This window comes from Bos grunniens, chromosome 6 (genome assembly GCF_055505025.1).
Source record: "Bos grunniens cultivar Pamir isolate PY7600 chromosome 6, Bosgru_T2T1.0, whole genome shotgun sequence".
NCBI lineage: Eukaryota > Metazoa > Chordata > Mammalia > Artiodactyla > Bovidae > Bos > Bos grunniens.
This window is the reverse complement of record NC_141170.1, coordinates 87,851,501-87,867,753: the sequence shown is the minus strand read 5'-3', so window position 1 is coordinate 87,867,753 and position 16,253 is coordinate 87,851,501. Positions and strand designations below refer to the sequence as shown.

At 38.3% G+C, this 16,253-nt stretch overlaps 1 pseudogene; it reads right to left on the bottom strand.

The window, feature by feature from the left end:
- Positions 1-249: 249 nt before the first annotated feature.
- Positions 250-1,207, bottom strand: LOC147370973 (small ribosomal subunit protein uS9m pseudogene; annotated as a pseudogene).
- Positions 1,208-16,253: the final 15,046 nt, after the last annotated feature.

The following is a 16,253-nucleotide window of genomic DNA, read 5'->3' as shown; positions in this document are numbered from 1 at the left end:
AAAGACACATTACACACAGGAGGACAAGAATATAAATGACTGAATATTGATATAATGGTTTCCAGAAAACATTGGGACAATATCTTTAAGACACTGAAAGAAAACTGTCTGACTAGACTTCTGTATTCAGTGAAAATATCAGATATTTAGAAAATCCCTCAAAATTTGGAAAGTAAATAACATACTGCTATTTTTTTAAACAGAGGAAACTATCAAGATCAACATTTTATCTAAAGGCTGAGATTATTTTTATAGTTTGTCATTATTTCTGCTTATGAACACAAATTCTTCTTCAGTAGCACCAGAGGGCAACATTGATAGTCTTTTCAGCAGCCAAATGGACTGAGCTTATTCTTGATCTGACAGTTTTTCCACTAACATTTCTTCTAGTTCCTCCTTAATCAGTCATCTGCTGCCAATTGGATCTTTGGTTTTTAGTTTTTTCTGAAAACAGACCTTGAGCTCACAAGTGGTTTTGGCTGTTTTTTTTCTTCTTCACATGTAGTAGCTTTCTGTGTGCCTCATGCATTCATGAATAATATGCTTGTTTGCCAGTATAAAAAGAAAATGAAATGGGCGGCCATCTTCTCCCCACTGGATGCTCTTTGTTTTGGAAAAATCTCTTCATGATGCTTCATTATTGGCTGGGCTCACTTCTCAAACCCCTGGGGAAAAGGTAAGTAATCAGTCTGTCAATATTCTCTTGGGTAAAACTTTCTGAATCTTTTCCCATCATGTTAGTTAAATGTCTCTTTCCTATGTTGAATTCTAAAATCTGCTACGTAAGTTTCACGTCTTAAGGCTGCAACATTTTTCTTGTTATAACTGCAGTGTGTCTTAGCCTTTGCTGTGCTTAGTCACTCAGTTATGTCCGACTCTTTGTGACCCCATGGACTGTAACCCACCAGGCTTCTCTGTCTATGCGAATCCTCCAGGCAAGAATACTGGAGTGTGTTGCCATGCCCTCCTCCAGAGGATCTTCCCAACCCAGGGATTGAACCCAGGTCTCCCAAATTTCAGGTGGATTCTTTACCATCTGAGCCACCAGGGAAGCCCTTCTTAGCCTTGATAACTGGCATCTGGTCCTTGTCTGTAGCTCAGCAGTGGCAGCTCTCCAGAGGCCTTGTCTGGGGGCAAAGCTAATCCTAACCCTAAGAAAGAGACAGAAGGAGGCAGCTAGGGGGCAGGACACCCAGGGAGCAACCATGTTGGCAAAGGGAGATAGGGAGAGGGCAGAAGGGCAGGGCCTGCAAACTGCAGCACACATCTTTTAAAATACTAATTTTAAATTTCATGGCTGCAGTCACCATCTGCAGTGATTTTGGAGCCCAAGAAAATAAAATCTGCCACTGTTTCCAGTTTTTCCCCATCTATTTGCCATGAATTGATGGGGCTGGATGCCATGACCTTCATTTTATGACTGTTGAATTTTAAGCCAGCATTTTCACTCTCTTCTCTCACTCGCATCAAGAGGCTCTTTAGCTCCTCTTCACTTTCTGCCATTAAAGTGGTATCATCTGCATATCTGAGGTTATTGAGATTTCTCCCAGAAATCTCTTAATTTCTGAATCTCTTGATTCATCGAGCTCAGCATTTCATATGATGTACTCTTCATATACATTAAATAAGCAGGGTGACACTATGCAGCCTTGACATATTTCTTTCCCAGTTTTGAATCAGTTTGTTGTTCCATGTCCAATTCAAATTGTTGCTTCTTGACTTGCATGTAGGTTTCTCAGGAAGCAAGTAAAGTGGTCAGGTATTTATTCTCATGTCTTTAAGAATTTTCCTCAGTTTATTGTGATCCACACAAAGGCTTTAGCATAGTCAATGAAGCAGATATTTTTTCTAGAATTCCCTTGCTTTTTCCCTTGCCAGTGTATGTTGGCAATTTGATCATTGGTTCCTCTGTCTTTTCTAAATCCAACTTGTATGTCTGGAAGTTCTTGGTTCATGTATTGTTGAAGCCTAGATTAAAGGATATTGAGCATTACCTTGTGTATCTCAATGAAGCTATGAACCAGGCAGTTCAGGGAGAAGGCAATGGCAAACCACCTCAGTATTCTTGCCTCAAGAACCCCACGAACAGTATGAAAAGACAAAAAGATATGACACGGGAAGATGAGCCCTCCCAGGTTGGTAGATGTCCAATATGCTACTTGGGAAGAACAGAGAAATAACTCTAGAAAGAATGAAAATGCTGGGCCAAAATAGAAATGACACTCAGTTGTGGATGTATCTGGTGGTGAAAATAAAATTTGCTGCTCTAAAGAACAGAGAGGGACTATCATTATAGATATTATAGACATAACAAGAATAATAAGAGAATACGAGTGAGTGAGTGAAAGTTGCTCAGTTGTGTCTGACTCTTTGTGACCCCACGGACCATACAGTCCATTGAATTATCCCAGCCAGAATACTGGAGTGGGTAGCCTTTCCCTTCTTCAGGGGATCTACGCAACCCAGGAATCAAACCCAGGTCTCCCACGTTGCAGATGGCTTCTCTACTAGCTGAGCCACAAGGAAAGCCCAGTAAGAGAATATATTGACGACTTTATGCTCATATGTTTAACCACTTAGGTGAAATCAATGAATTCTTTGAAAAGTACAACTTAACAAAACTGACACAAGATAAAACATAAATTTGGAAGAGTCCAATATTGTAATAGATTTATCGGTTGATTAGAAAAGTAGTGTTTTTTCTTCTCTTTATTTCATGCCTGATTTTTTTAAACAGAGTGTCTTAATGTATTTTGTGTATGTTGTAGATCTCTTTATTTTAATCTGTTTGGGCTGCTGTAACAAAATATTGTTCTCCACCAGCTGTTTTTACCTTTGTCATGTGATCAAAGTCAATACTACCTATGATGGGACAAACTGATATCATGTGCCTCCTGATATGATGGACTGAGAAGGACACAGCATTACTACTGTGGTATTCTTACCAACAATGAATAATCTGAATTTAATCATGAGGAAACATCAGATAAATTCCAATTGAGCAGCATTCTACAAAATAACTGGCTAGCATTCTTTAAAGTGTCAAGGTCATGAAAGACAAAGAAAGGCTGAGGAACTACTTCAGCTTATAGGAGAGTAAAGTGACATGACAACTACATGCATCGTAGGTTGGATCTTAAACCAGATGAAGAATATTAGTGGGTAAATTGGTAAATTTGAAGAAAATCTGTAAATTAGATAATAGTGTTACTTAATGTTAAGATTGATTCTAATACTAATTTCTTGATTTTAATGATAGTACTGTGGTTATATGGAACCTCCTTGGTGACTCAGACAGTAAAGAATCTGCCTGCAATTTGGAAGACCTGGGTTTGATTCCTGGGTTGGGAAGATCCCCTGGAAAAGGGAATGGCTACCCACTCCAGTATTCTTGCCTGGGAAATCCCATGGACAGAAGAAGCCAGGTGAGCTACAATCAATGGGGTTGCAAAGAGTTGGACACGGCTGAGTGACTAGAACTCTAGCACTCACTGTGGTTATATAGAAGGTGAAAGTGTTAATCACTTAGTCATGTCTGACTCTTTGACCCCATGGACTGTAGCCCTCCAGGCTCTTCTGTGCATGGAAGTCTCCAGGCAAGAATACTGGAGTGGGTTGCCATTCCCTTCTCCAGCAGTCTTCCCAACCCAGGGATTGAACCTGAGTCTCCCACATTGCAGGCAGATTCCTTACCATCTGAGTCATGTAAGATGATATTTATAGAATATGAGTGGAAGGTGTATACGAATTTTTTATAGTATTTCTGCAACTTTTTGTAAGTATAGAATTATCTCAAAATTAAATTTTTATAACTTCTAAGCTTAAAAATTAAAAGAAATTTAACAGAAAGTAGCTTTTGAACTTCACCTGCTCTCTTCAACTAGTCTACAATTGGCTTACTGCCCACTGGTGATTATGCTGGGTTCAGTGTAGATAGTCTCTGGGCTTTTGCAGTTTGTATTCTGGTGGGGAAAGATATTTATTAAAAAAAATACTTTTGTTGTTATTTTTCAGTCACTAAGTTGTGTCTAACTCTTGTGCAACTCCATGGACTGTAGCACGCTAGGCCTTACCAAGAATGCAAATAGATTTTTTTGCCAGACTATTTTCCATGAACTAGGCTGAGGCAGAATTTAAAAGCACCAGAAATTTTATTCTAATGTTATAAATTTAAGTCCCTAATATTCTAACTTTAAATCATGAATTTAAAATTTGCAAATTGACAAATTTGTATATGTGTGTGTATATTGCTATGGACATCAGACAATATTAGATGTTGATTACACATATAGTCATGTTACATTTATCTAAGTTATAAGTAAATTTTTAAATTTTATATCCAGTGACCAGACTGTATCTATTGTTCTTTACAGAAATTACTCTGTCTTTATCTCTGAAGGGGCTTCATTGACCAAACAATCGCAACCTGGGCTAAATCTCCTAATAAAACTAAATACAAATGGGTAATATGTACTTGATTATATTTAATCATTATAATAACTTCAGTAAACAGTTTTGAAGATGGAATTTTTAGTCTTGCTGGCTGGCCCACCTTTTCTTATGATTAGTGGAAATTTTGGTGCTGTCTGTGACCATAACACTTAATACATCCCAGAATGAATTCTATGACCGAGACCTCATGAGAAGACTCCGTGACCTATTGAGGTCAACAAAACTGACGCAGAGTGTTTTAGAGCACAGTGATTTGGAAAGCCAGTGAACCAAGGACAAAAATGTTGGGCTGACAATTCTGTGTCATACTAGGCCCTCTTAGGGCTTTCCAGTTTGTACAGTGGTAAAGAATCTGCCTGCCAGTCCAGGAGATGCAAGAGATGTAGGTTCGATCCCTAGGTCGGGAATATCCACTGGAGGAGGAAATGGCAACCCACTCCAGTGTTCTGGCCTGGAAAATCCCATGAACAGAGGAGCTTGGAGGGCTACAGGCCATGGTTTGGACATGACTGAGCACACACACACACACACAGACACACACACAGGGCCCCTCTGCCTTTGTTGTACAATGGGTTTGGAAAAAGTCCTCTGACATTCAAAGGACATAATGATATATTTGCACTCATGTTTAATTTTCTGATCCAAGTAATAAGTGACACTATAAATTGAGGATTTCTTCAACCTTAATGGATAAAATTTTTTTGTTCTTCATGAGCGTCTAAGTATAAACTTTTTAGGATAAACATTTTAGTCTCCCAGTGATGATCTAAAGCTTCACATTTTAAACTTGGATCAATTGTTCACTATGCAGAAAACATTAAAGACTGCAGTCCTACCACGTTTTCTCTACCTTTCATTAAGTTTTCAAAATCCCTGTTATGGATAGTCTTTTTCTCTCTCTCAGGGCCTTTTAATTTTTAATCACGGTTGTCTCAAATGCTGATCATATTTCTGAGAAATTACTTTATGTAAAAGATGGAGCAAGATAGAGTTGCCACATACCTTTTTATCTTTTCTGTGAAATTATTTGAACCTAAAGTTGTGGTGACAAGGTTGCTTCTAATAGATTCTGTTGCCATGGAAGCAGGCTGTTGAAAAGAGCAAGACTCAAAACCTCCAACTCTTTGCATGTTTATACCTATGCTCACAAATATATAAATTTTAGATTGAATGACAAACCATATACTGTGAAACCTGTTGACCATGCAGTATTTTTCAAAAACAAAAGTTATAGATGCTAATATAGCAGAGTTGAGCTAATTGTATATATTAATCAAGATTCTTTTATACAATAAATTGGTGAACTGAAATAGATTTTAAAAAATATTTTTAGGAGCCAGAGAGAAGTTATCATTCAAGACCTGAAATGGAAGAGAAGAAAAAAAAAAAAAAGAAGAAGAAGAAAGTGGAAGGAAAGAAGGAAGAAAACAGCCAATTATTCATTCATTAAGTATACACACCAAGTATGTGTCTGGTTCCATAAAGATAAGATTAATATCCAATGTTTTCTTTCTGTAGTCTCATTGCTTTGTTGTTTTCATTGTTCAGTAGCTAATTTGTGTCTGTTCTTTGTGATCTCATGGATTGCAGCATGCCAAGCTGGACTTGATCATTGGGTTGGAAAGATCTCCTGGAGAAGGGCATGACAGCCCACTCCAGTATTCTTGCCTAGAGAATCACCACAGATAGAGGAGCCTGGTGGGCCACAGTCCATGGGGTCGCAAAGATTCAGACATGACTGAGCAACTAAGCACAGCACAGTGGCCCTTAGAGTATCATACAAATGAAAGTGGCCAGACTCAGTTAGATCCTCCTGTTAGGGTAAGAGAGGTGCTTGGGCAACTGACCCACTGCACGTGTTACAGTAGAACACACAACACATAATGTTCAAGAACACTGGCTATCTTTGGACCTAATCCAAAGATGATAGTAAGAGGCAAAGCTGATAGTAAGAGACTAAAATAGAGCAATATAACCAGGGAGATAGCCAGACCATGGATAATCTAACAACTGTTGACATAGTGTGTGCCATGGGAATGTATATACATTCCAGAAGGGTTTCTACACAAATGTACAGATATCTTTTTCTAAATATTTCAGTACTGTTTAGAGATTAGTATTGGACATATTCACTCTTTTTGACATCATAGATACATGTTTTAACAGATGCATTTAAAGGAAAATGTTTGTGTGCTTGCGGGCTAAGTTGCTTCAGTTGTGTCTGATCTTTGCAACCCTATAGACCATAGCCTGCCAGGCTCCTCTGTCCATGGGATTCTCCAGGCAAGAATACTGGAGTGGATTGCCATGCCCTCCTCCAGAGGATCTTCCCGACCCAGGGATTTGAACCCACATCTCTTTACGTCTCCTGCGTTGGCAGGCAGGTTCTTTATCACTAGTGCCACCTGGGAAGCCCATAAAGAAAAATATAAAATTTATTTTAAATTGTGAAAACATTTACTTTGAAATAATTTTAGACAAAGTTGCAAAAATAGTACAGAGTTCTTATATAATCTTTGGCCAGTCTCCCCTCATGGTATCTTCTTATATAAATACACTACAGTGATACAGACGAGGAAAGTAACGTTACTACAACAATGTTAACTAAACTAAAAGTCTTACTCAAATTTCTTATTTTTTTTTGCATTAATATCCTTTCTCTGTCCTAATATCAATTCCAGGATCTCATTGTGTTTATTTCTCATGTCTCCTTAGCCTCCATTGTGAAAAAAGAGGAAATTTTTACTGTCATCAGAAAAATATGTTAAAAGTTAAAATTTAGATTATTAATAGTAGTATTGCTATTTCTGGGTCCTTCCCCATTTTCAGAGCACAGCCGAGAAAAGGAAGTAAGAATCTGTATTTAATGGGGGAGAAGACCTACCACTCTCTTTCCTACAACCTGGGCTTCTCTAATAACTGCTTTGTGTTGTTTGGATTTAATTCCTGCAGAATTTTGAGGGGAACATTCAAAATCTGTGGACACCTTTATAGTTGACAAATTGCAACAACTGTCAACAAGGATAGAAGAGTAGAGGAGTAGAGAAAAAAAATCAGGTGGACTTTACTCAGCAGGACATTCTGCTGATGCAGACTAGAAATATACTAAGGAATTGAGATTACAAATACCATCTGAAAGAGTCTAGGATAGAATTTATGAACTCCAGTGCCAGGTAAGTATTGTGAATAACTGGAATTGGTACTAAATCCAGGACTTGTGTCATGATAAAGACACAATGAGTGAAAAAAATGGCAAGTATCATCTGGCTCAGTCAGTAATAAAATGGGGTGTGGTGAATTGGAGGACGCATGTCACTTAAAGCTAGTAGTTGGTATTTAGCTCCATTTGGAATTTACAATCAGAATTTGAGTCCAGTGTTGCAAGATTCTCATATGTTTTTTTACAAGAGAACTTTTTTCCCCAAAAGAATTTTATGTGAAAATTCTTATTTTTAAAATTCTTGTTTTTAATATTTTTATGAGATTTACATTCACAAAAGTTATAACATTAAATTTTCTCCATAAAATATTCATGTGAGTCTCAGTTAAATACATCTAGATGCTGGATGGTCTGCTGAAGTGAAGTGAAGTGAAAGTTGCTCAGTCGTGTCCAGCTGTTTTCAATCCCATGGACTATGCAGTCCCTGGAATTCTCCAGACCAGAATACTGGAGTAGGTAGCCTTTCCCTTCTCCAGGGGAGCTTCCCTACCCAGGGATCGAATCAGGTCTCCTGCACTGCAGGCGTATTCTTTACCAACTGAGTTATTAGGGAAGCCCCTTAAGTGTACTCAAAATCTAAGTGACTAATTTCTACTCACTGGTCCTATAATAGGTACAAGTCAAATGCCATAGAAAAAGTTCAAACTACTTCATGTAACAGACATTTAATTCACTGTTAGTAAGTTCAAACAAATCAGAAAAAGCCAATAGTCTCTTCTACTAAAACTTTATAGGAAGATGATATAGACAACAGTGCTGATAGAAAATTCTCATATTTAAATGTTAGCAAATAATTTGCCTGTGAGTTTCTCTTGAAACTCCCTCAACTCTTGAATTGCCTAAGAACTCTAAGGCCTTTCTCAGTCAGAGTCACTTTTCATCCAAACACTGTGAAAAGAAAAAAACAAGACTGATCAGTCTTCTTTTGCTTTTACTTCCCCTGGCCATGGAGTAGTCATTGTTAAAGGTGGATTTCAACAGATGTTTGTCCACTGCTGATCTAGATCTTATTTGGGCCACAGGTTGTCACACTGAGCTCCAACATTACAGCTGTTTCACATTTCTGCACTCAGCCATTGCTCTCCAGTGCCAGAAACATGCTAGACTGAGTATGCCCAGTAGAGCTTCTGTTATCATCCAGAAGATGTTTTCCTTGAAAAAATATCTTTGGGCATTTTGTGAACTCTAGTATTTGGCCCAGAATCCTACTTTTCTCAGGAAAATTTTCTTTTGCTTTATTCTTTCATCTATCCTACATCTGGGCCATATTCTGTACCCCTCTGTTCTACTCTATGCCAACAATACTCCTCAACTCTGAACTTTGAGAAATAGGAACGGTAGAGGTTGTTGTTGTTCAGTCACTAAGTTGTGTCTGACTGTGTGACCCCACGGACTGCAGCACTCCAGGCTTCCCGTCCTTCACCATCTCCCGGCGTTTGTTCAAACTCATGTCCATTGATTGGTGTCGTCCAACCATCTCATCCTCTGTCACAACAGAGGAGGTTGGAACTTCCATTTTTTTTTTCTTTTCCCAGGAAGCTGAAGCCTCCTCATACAGATTCCCGTACCTCACCCTAGCAATCAACTCTAGTGATTAGTTTTGGTAAATCACTAAACAAACAAATGAATTGTCCTGTTACAACTTCCTGAAGGACAAAGATAACACTGCATTTACATAACTCAGTGGGGCCATTCAAGTGATTCAACCCCAAACAAAGAAGGTCTGGTCAAAAGCAGTCTCACCTTTAGGCATAAGAACAGCTTCTCTAAATATGAGAAGTTTCCCTCAACTTGCACTTGAGGTAAATCTTTACTTTAATACCCTGTTATCCAGATTTAAACAGTTTGATAAACTTGAATTCATTTCTTATAGGGAGTCATTATAAGAAGTAAAAACAAAGATATACAAGATTATTATTTAAATATACTTATTTGACAGAAAAATCTTACTTCCCCATTATGAAATTGGAATTGAAAATGAACAAATTTATAGCAAATCTTTAGTAGGTGAAAGTGCAACAGGTATATACTTGTTATATATATTCAAATATCTACAAGAAAACTTCAGCAAGCACTTATATATTCTGTGCTTAGAGACAGCCTTGTTTCTGGTTAAATCTTTCACTTAACTTTCTGCACAAAGTGAATAGCCAAAGAATGCTTCAGTCCTCAGTTAGTCTGTAACAATTTTCCCTCTGTGGATTTTTAGCAAGAATTAGCCTGGGTGCTGTTTATGGCAAGGGTACATAAAAGTTGGGTTTGTGAGGGTCTGTTTCAAAGGTTCTTTCATACTGAATTTCTTCAATTGGGAGTGTGACACTGAATACAGGAAACCTCATTTAAATTGAAGTTGGGAATCCAGAAGGGGAAGCTCTCACACACTACCATCTGCGGACCCCCAAAGGAAGAGACATACCTTGTGTCTAACCTTCTAACAGGAGGAAGGTTACTACTTTACTACCCCAGCAGGAGGAAGTTTTTCTCCTTGCCCAGTGACAAATGCCACCAATGAGAACATTGCAATTCAGCCAATGGGAAGCCATCACTAACTTAAATTCTCTTTCCTCCAATGGACTTTCATTCAAAACACTTCCTCCCAGCCTTTCCTTCTTCTTTATAAAGTAACAGTTACTTTCCTTTGTTTGCTGGACTTGCCTATAGTTTTTCCCACAGCATGCTTGTCCCTAATTGCAATTCTCTGCAATGGCACCCCACTCCAGTACTCTTGCCTGGAAAATCCCATGGACAGAGGAGCCTGGTAGGCTGCAGTCCATGGGGTCACGAAGAGTTGGACACGACTGAGCGACTTCACTTTGACTTTTCACTTTCATGCATTGGAGAAGGAAATGGCAACCCACTCCAGTGTTCTTGCCTGGAGAATCCGAGGGAGGTGGGAGCCTGGTGGGCTGCCGTCCATTGGGTTACACAGAGTCCGACACGACTGAAGCAACTTAGCAGCAGCAGCAGCAGCTATCTTTAAATAAACTTATTTTGCTTGTAAAGTAACTTGCCGTTTTTAACAGATAGTGCTTTATTTTGCTTTGTTTCTCTTCTTCATTTCCCCAAGAAGCCTAGAATTGTTTCAAACTTGTAATATGTGTGAACTTCCTAAATAGATGGTAATGGGTTTGTGAACTTCAGGAGAGACAATACTGGGGAAAAGCTCCCAGACTGAGGAGACTCAGGAAGCTGAATTTTATCTACTGAGCTCCAAGAGATTCCTTTTGCTCACTGGTAAATGGAGAGAACAATATTGGTTCTCCCTGTCTTACAAAGAAGTGAAAGTGAAAGTAGCTCAGTCATGTCCGACTCTTTGTGATCCCATGAATTGTAGCCCAGCACGCACACGACTGAAGTGACTTAGCAGCAGCAGCATGCTCCTCTGTCCATGTAAAATACTAGTCTAGAGTCGAAAACTTTGTAAGTTTCAACGTGAAAAAGTTAGTGCTAATGTAATTGAAAAGTCAGCATGTGATAACTTTTATGACTATGCTTATACTTTATCAATAACAGGAAAAAATTCTGTGTGATATGGTTAAATTGTTCATACTGATCACCTAGCAATTTTATACATGCTCTAAGAAAACCATAGAATACTACTCTTTTTTTAAAAAAAATTAATTTCTTTATTTTAATTGGAGGCTAATTACTTTACAATATTGTAGTGGTTTTTGCCATACACTGACATGAATCAGCCGTGGGTGTACATGTGTTCCCCATCCTGAACCCCCCCTCCTACCTCCCCTACTCTTTAACACAGTAAACATGGGTCAAAATGTTAATACTAAACAACTTAATTATTTCTTTCCTCAGAATAAGAGCTTCTTGGCAAAATGATTGCAGCATCAAGGAATGCTCTGGATTAAATGGGTCCTGGACACTGATTCCAACTTGCCGCCTACATTCCCTCAGTCTTGGGCCTCATTTTGTGCATGAAATTCTGTAGTAGCTGTGTTTTTCCTTTGAGAGTCCACATTTGCATGTGTATGTGGATGTTTTGAGAACCTGTTTTTGAAAAGTTAACTGGTAGATTGGATTTGAAAATACCATGAAGGATCAGTGATCCGTTAAGCAAAAACAGATTTAAGCACCTACCTGGTGTTGTCCCAACCTTGTTAATGAAAAAGAAATAAATGTTGGAGGCAAATTAACTCAGAGCCTCTCCAGGATTTCTTAAAGGATCTAGACTCCCTTAAGAAATGCTTGGAATTTTTGTTTTACAGTTAAAACAAGAAATTCTTTATTTCACATTAAGAAGCTGACATCCTTTAACATCTGAAATCAGAGCCATTTAACTGAGCTCAGTCACCCATGAGAATTAATCTTCAATATTTAAATAAAGGATATTATGAAGGATGGGCCAAGATGATTCCCATGATGAAAACCAGTGTAATGATACTAAGAGCAAACTGTGTAAGGCCAACGTGGGTTCAAGTACTTCAGGGGGTTTCCCAATCAATGTTACGACTTCCTAAAAGGGGTTATTGCCAAAGTTTTACTGATGATGAATAATTGACTCAACTGGCTTCTCGAATACATAGTTTACTGATTGAAATAATTGGATAAAAATGTAGAGTACATAAAATGGCTCATTTTAAAATGGATTCAGGCATTTTATAGGTCAAACCAATTAAGTCTCTCCTTCAAACATAAATATGTACATATCTCTGAAGTGAGATTTCATTGTGTCCCCCCAAACAATATTATAAAAAAAGGTCATATCACACACATAGCATGGCCTTATGTATCTACAGAAAGACACATAAAGACAAGCACTTTCACTTGCCATGTGATGTAGTTCCTAGAATGGTGTGTCCATACTGCCTTTCAAGACTTTTAAAAAGACATAATTGACGAATCATCCAAAGTGAAATATATTTGAAAGTATTTTTCTTATTTTATACTAGATTAGGTTAGACATTTGTTGATATAACAAGTACTTTTGAGGTCATGCTTTTATAATATTATGTTATACTTTAGAATATTTTTGTGGGTTTAAAGTGTTTTGCTTTGTTTTTACTATTTTAATTGTATGCTTTGAAGGTTTGTTTTCGTGTTCTATTTATTACATTTATAACTGTTAGTTTACATAATAATACTCTTAATCCTCTATTATTTTAAATAGTTATCTGTTAATTTCCTTCTGTGGATAAGCAAAATTAGGTATTTCTTTTTCCTTCCAATTCTTTAAGCCATTTTTCTTTCACATTCATTTTGCTTAATTATAATACATTTCTTAATGTTTAACTTTTACTATATAAACCTAGAGGCAAATATACTTGACAGTATTTTTTTAATATATACTATTTTCTGCATTTAAGTGATATATCTTAAACCCTAGTTGCATAAGATATCAGTGTACTGTATAATTTTTATGAGAGATCTTCAACCTACAATGCAGGAGACCTGGGTTCGATCCCTGGGTTAGGAAGATCCTCTGGAGAAGGAAATGGCAACCCACTCCAGTACTCTTACCTGGAAAATCCTATGAACAGAGAAGCCTTGTAGGCTACAGTCCACAGGGTCGCAAAGAGTCAGACATGACTGAGCGATTTCACTTCACTTCACTTTCATTTCTATATTGCCAAAGTTTATACCATTTTCACTTGACAATATAGCCATAATCCAACATTTGTGTTACTCTTGGTTCTATGGTTATATAGGATTAATATTCACTGTCAGGTTTCCTTCATATCTTGTGTGTATGTTAGTCACTCAGTCCTGTCTGACTCTCTGTGACCCCATTGGACTGCAGCCCACGAGGCTCCTCTGTCCATGGAATTCTCCAGGCAAGAACATTGGAGTGGGTTGCCATTTCCTTCTCCAATGTGAATTTTATTAGTAGTAGTTTAGTCCTAAGTTGTGTCCAACTCTTGCGACCCCACAGACTGCCATGTTCCTCTGTCCATGGGATTTTCCAGGCAGGAACACTGGAGTGGGTTGCCATTTCCTTCTCCCCCTTCATCTCTTACTTGAATGAAATTCTTTAATCTATTTTTTTTTTCCATGTCAAAATGGTTTTACTGTTATACTTGGATGATATAAAGGTCAGGTATAATTTTTTATGAAGTGGCATTGTCTTTTTTCAGTGATCTGTAGGCAGTGCTCAATGACTTTCATGGAGAGTGTTGACTTGGAGACCTGTCTGATTTTGTTCTCCTTTACTGACTTGTGGATTAGTCCCAATTCATGCCTATTGTCCATGCATTCTTTTTAACAATATTGTATAAGTTAAAGGATGTTAAAGGATGTTAAAATAAGTATTTCATTATATTTCAAGTCTAACAATTGCTTATTTAACTTATACACAGAGTACATCATGAGAAACACTGGGCTGGAAGAAGCACAAGCTGGAATCAAGATTGCCAGGAGAAATATCAGTAACCTCAGATATGCAGATGACACCACCTTTATGGCAGAAAGTGAAGAGGAACTCAAAAGCCTCTTGATGAAAGTGAAAGAGGAGAGTGAAAAAGTTGGCTTAAAGCTCAACATTCAGAAAACGAAGATCATGGCATCTGAAGATCATGGCATGGGACCAGATAGATGGGGAAACAATGGAAACAGTGACAGACTTTATTTTGGGGGGCTCACAAATCACTGCAGATGGTGACTGCACCATGAAATTAAAAGACGCTTACTCCTTGGAAGGAAAGTTATGACCAACCTAGATAGCATATTCAAAAGCAGAGACATTACGTTGCCAACAAAGGTCCATCTAGTCAAGGCTATGGTTTTTCCAGTGGTCATGTATGGATGTGAGAGTTGGACTGTGAAGACAGCTGAGTGCCAAAGAATTGATGCTTTTGAACTGTGGTGTTGAAGAAGACTTTTGAGAGTCCCTTGGACTGCAAGGAGATCCAACCAGTCCATCCTAAAGGAGATCAGTCCTGGGTGTTCATGGAAGGACTGATGCTAAAGCTGAAACTCCAGTACTTTGGCCACCTCATGCGAAGAGTTGACTCACTGGAAAAGACTCTGATGCTGGGAGGGATTGGGGGGCAGGAAGAGAAGGGGATGACAGAGGATGAGATGGCTGGATGGCATCACCAACTCAATGGACATGAGTTTGAGTGAACTCCAGGAGTTGGTGATGGACAGGGAGGCCTGGCGTGCTGCGATTCATGGGGTCGCAAAGAGTCAGACACGACTCAGCAACTAAACTGAATTATACTATAACTCAGTTTGACCAGTTTATATACTTTTCCTCCTCAGGTGTGATAGGCTTTTTCAATCAGTAGATAAAGTCCTATTATCCTCCCTCTTATTCTCTCCCTCTCCCTTTCTGTCTTCCTCCTTCGCCTCCTACCCCTCCCCCTCTCTACCCCACTTCTTCCCCTCCCCTCTCTTCCCCCCTTGCCCCTCCCCTCCTCCTCCTTCTCCTTCTTCTTTCCCTTCTCCCTCCTCCTCTCCTCCTTCTTCTTCCCCTTCTTCTTCTCCTTTTTTTCTTCTCTGCTTCTTTCTCTTCTTCCTCCTCCTTTTCCTTCCTACCCTTCTCTCTCTTCTTTCTTCTCCTCCTTTTTCTTCTTTGTAATCCTTTTTACTTTTTACATATTTAATTTTCTCACTTAGGTCTACTATATTGGCATTTTAGCAGTACCTATTCTCTTTTGTGATGCTTCCAGTTTTCACTTTATTTTTGTGCTATTCTTCCATTTTATTCCTGGATTCAGTCAACTTTTCTCTTCTCTTTCCTAAGCTCTTGTACCTACGCTCTCTGCTTTGTTTTATAAAGATACTTTATTATTATTACTGTTATAATTCATGGCAAAATGATGGGTCACACTAATATTTGATCTGTGACTTAAAAAAAAATATTTTTTGTTGGCTTCATAAGCCATTTTATTTATTTATTTTTTTTATTGAAGGATAATTGCTTTATAGATTTTTTTTTTCTCCTTAGGAAGTTTCTTTTTTTGTTTTTTAATTTAATTTTATTTTTAAACTTTACAATATTGTATTAGTTTTGCCAAATATCAAAATGAATCCGCCACAGGTATACATGTGTTCCCCATCCTGAACCCTCCTCCCTCCTCCCTCCCCATACCATCCCTCTGGGTCGTCCCAGTGCACCAGCCCCGAGCATCCAGTATTGTGCATCGAACCTGGACTGGCATCTCATTTCATACATGATATTTTACATGTTTCAATGCCATTCTCCCAAATCTTACCACCCTCTCCCTCTCCCATAGAGTCCATAAGACTGTTCTATACATCAGTGTCTCTTTTGCTGTCTCGTACACAGGATTATTGTTACCATCTTTCTAAATTCCATATATATGCGTTATTATACTGTATTGGTGTTTTTCCTTCTGGCTTACTTCACTCTGTATAATAGGTTCCAGTTTCATCCACCTCATTAGAACTGATTCAAATGTTTTCTTTTTAATGGCTGAGTAATACTCCATTGTGTATATGTACCATTGCTTTCTTATCCATTCATCTGCTGATGGACATCTAGGTTGCTTCCATATCCTAGCTATTATAAACAGTGCTGTGATGAACATTGGGGTACACGTGTCTCTTTCCCTTCTGGTTTCCTCAGTGTATATGCCCAGCAGTGGGATTGCTGGATCATAAG